Source organism: Oratosquilla oratoria, chromosome 9 (assembly GCF_046742065.1).
Source record: "Oratosquilla oratoria isolate Oo_2021 chromosome 9, ASM4674206v1, whole genome shotgun sequence".
Lineage (NCBI taxonomy): Eukaryota > Metazoa > Arthropoda > Malacostraca > Stomatopoda > Squillidae > Oratosquilla > Oratosquilla oratoria.
Window position 1 is genome coordinate 24,576,010 of NC_134785.1, and position 2,500 is coordinate 24,578,509.

General features: G+C 41.0%; 1 protein-coding gene across 1 annotated transcript in view; it reads left to right on the top strand.

Moving 5' to 3' along the window:
* Positions 1-2,500, top strand: part of LOC143028008 (cell adhesion molecule Dscam1-like) — a 350,832-nt gene that overhangs the window by 6,734 nt on the left and 341,598 nt on the right. The gene's annotated exons all lie outside the window — the stretch shown is intronic.

Below are 2,500 nucleotides of genomic sequence, written 5' to 3' on the forward strand. Positions count from 1 at the left end.
GCGTCATCATCATCATCGTCATCGTTACCATCACCTTCATCTTCACCATAACTATCATCATCATCATCATCATCATCATCATCATCATCATCATCATCATCATCATCATCATCATCATCATCATCATCATCATCATCATCATCACCACCACCATTACCATCACCACCATTACCATCACCATCACCACCATAACCATCATCATCATCATCATCATCATCATCATCATCATCATCATCATCATCATCATCATCATCATCATCATCATCATCATCATCATCATCATCATCATCATCATCATCATCATCATCATCATCATCTCACCAAATTGTATGGGTTCTTGAAGGAACTCAAGGATATATCACTTTTCCTCCATGTGGACGAAGATCACCGCCACATCAAAAACTCATAAACTTCCTTGTAGTCCATAGATTTACAACATGCTCCACAAATGCCCTCAGTCAATCATGTCGTACGCCTTCTCGAAATCCATCAGTGCTCAAGAAGAAATATTTATATATTTCACTAAGTACACAAAGGAACACAAAGGAAGAACAAACTACTTGCCCTAACGAGGCTGTTTGTGTTAACTAGACTAAACTAAACTATATATAAGAAAACAGGGCAATTAGGCGATAGAAATTGAACTAACACTAATGCTACCACTATCCTATCCAATTGCAATTAAATGCTGGTTTGTCATATATTTTATTGCATGGGATAATATTTGATTTGCGGATTAGATCCCAAATATTTATCTAAGCGATTTTTAAATGTTGTTATTGTGTTACTTTCAACGACAGTGGAAGGTAACGAATTCCACACATTAACAACTTTGTTAAAGAAGAAGTGCTTACTTGTATTCGAAGAGAATCTTTTGCCAATTACTGTAAAACCGTGACGTCTTCTTATATTTGGCATATGCTTGTCATACAACAAATAGTTGATCTCGATACTTGAGCTCCTTCCAAACCAATCAACATAGGTTCAAAGGCTTCACAAGCCACACGAAATAAACTAGCCACTGTAATATTATTACTTTCATGATTTACCGCCAAATATTTCTGTCCTTCAGTGATGCTAGGCCTTCCTCTTTTGCTTTGTCATTCTCCACAACTGTCAAAGTCATTCTTCAAGTAATTTCCCAAATGCCACAATTGTACAAAAAAAGGAGACACCTTCCCCTTCCCCCCACAAAAAAAAAAAAAAAACGAACAGAAAATGTGAGGAGATAGAATGGTCTGATAAAACAAAGAAACCTGTAAAACAATGGTAACAATAAAATGCAATGTATGCAAAAGTAGAAGGAAAGGTGGAGGGGGGGGGGGCAGGACCCGCCTCCTGTGGAATAATTCAGAACATTTCCGTCAACGGTAATTCGGAGGGAATCTGTTGGGGTTTCCGGATAATGAAGTCCGGGAACGAAGAATGCGGCAGCGGCCAAGGAGCCGATGACAAACAAAAACAGAAACAAATGAGCTGGCACATTACGCAGCTGCCTCTCAAGGGAGTTCTCTCTCTCTCTCTCTCTCTCTCTCTCTCTCTCTCTCTCTCTCTCTCTCTCTCTCTCTCTCTCTCTCTCTCTCTCTCTCTCTCTCTCTCTCTCTCTCTCTCTCTCTCTCTCTCTCTCTCTTTCTGTGTATGTGTGTGTGTGTATTCACCTCGGATCTGCTGCAGTCTCTGTCGAGACAGCCAGACACCACCCTACGGCAGTGAGCTCAGAGCTCCTTATTAGCCGATCTCTGGGTAGGTCTGAGACCACTCACACACCACACACCGGGACAGCAAGGTCACAACTCCTTGACTAACGTCCCGTACCTACTCGCTGCTAGGTGAACAGGGGCTACACGTGAAAGGAGACAAACCCAACTTATCTCCGCCCGACCGGGGAATCGAACCCCGGTTCTCTGGCTTGTGAGGCCAGTGCTTTACCAATCCGCCACCGAGCCGTGTATTCTTCTTCTGTCTGTCTGTCTGTGTGTGTGTGTGTGTGTGTGTGTGTGTGTGTGTGTGTGTGTGTGTGTGTGTGTGTGTGTGTGTGTGTGTGTGTGTGCGTGTGCGTGCGTGCGTGTGTGTGTTGTTGTGTACGAGTATGTATGCCCATCTTCAGACAAGAATATGATGGAGAAGCTATAGTTCTATTATAGAGAGGTAAAACATATAGAAAAAGATTTTTTATACAAAATACAAAATATTCTATGGTGTTTGAGAAGAGTGCTTGGCGCTACGTGGGATGTGGCACTTGTGGATAGGGTAGATAATTTGAAGGCAGAATTTGAAGGTATAACTTGGAGGTATAACTTATAGGTAGAATTTGTAGGTATAACTTGGAGGTATGTTGTGGATTGCGTACACAGTTACAGGATGACAAATGTGTTAGTTTGTATGTTAGTGAGTGTAATGTTTTATGAAATGTAGACTTTTTATATTTAGATATGTATTTTTTGTGAATTTTGTAGTTCTGTAGTACTTTTGTGTTGTCAATTAGAACTTGTCTATTGGG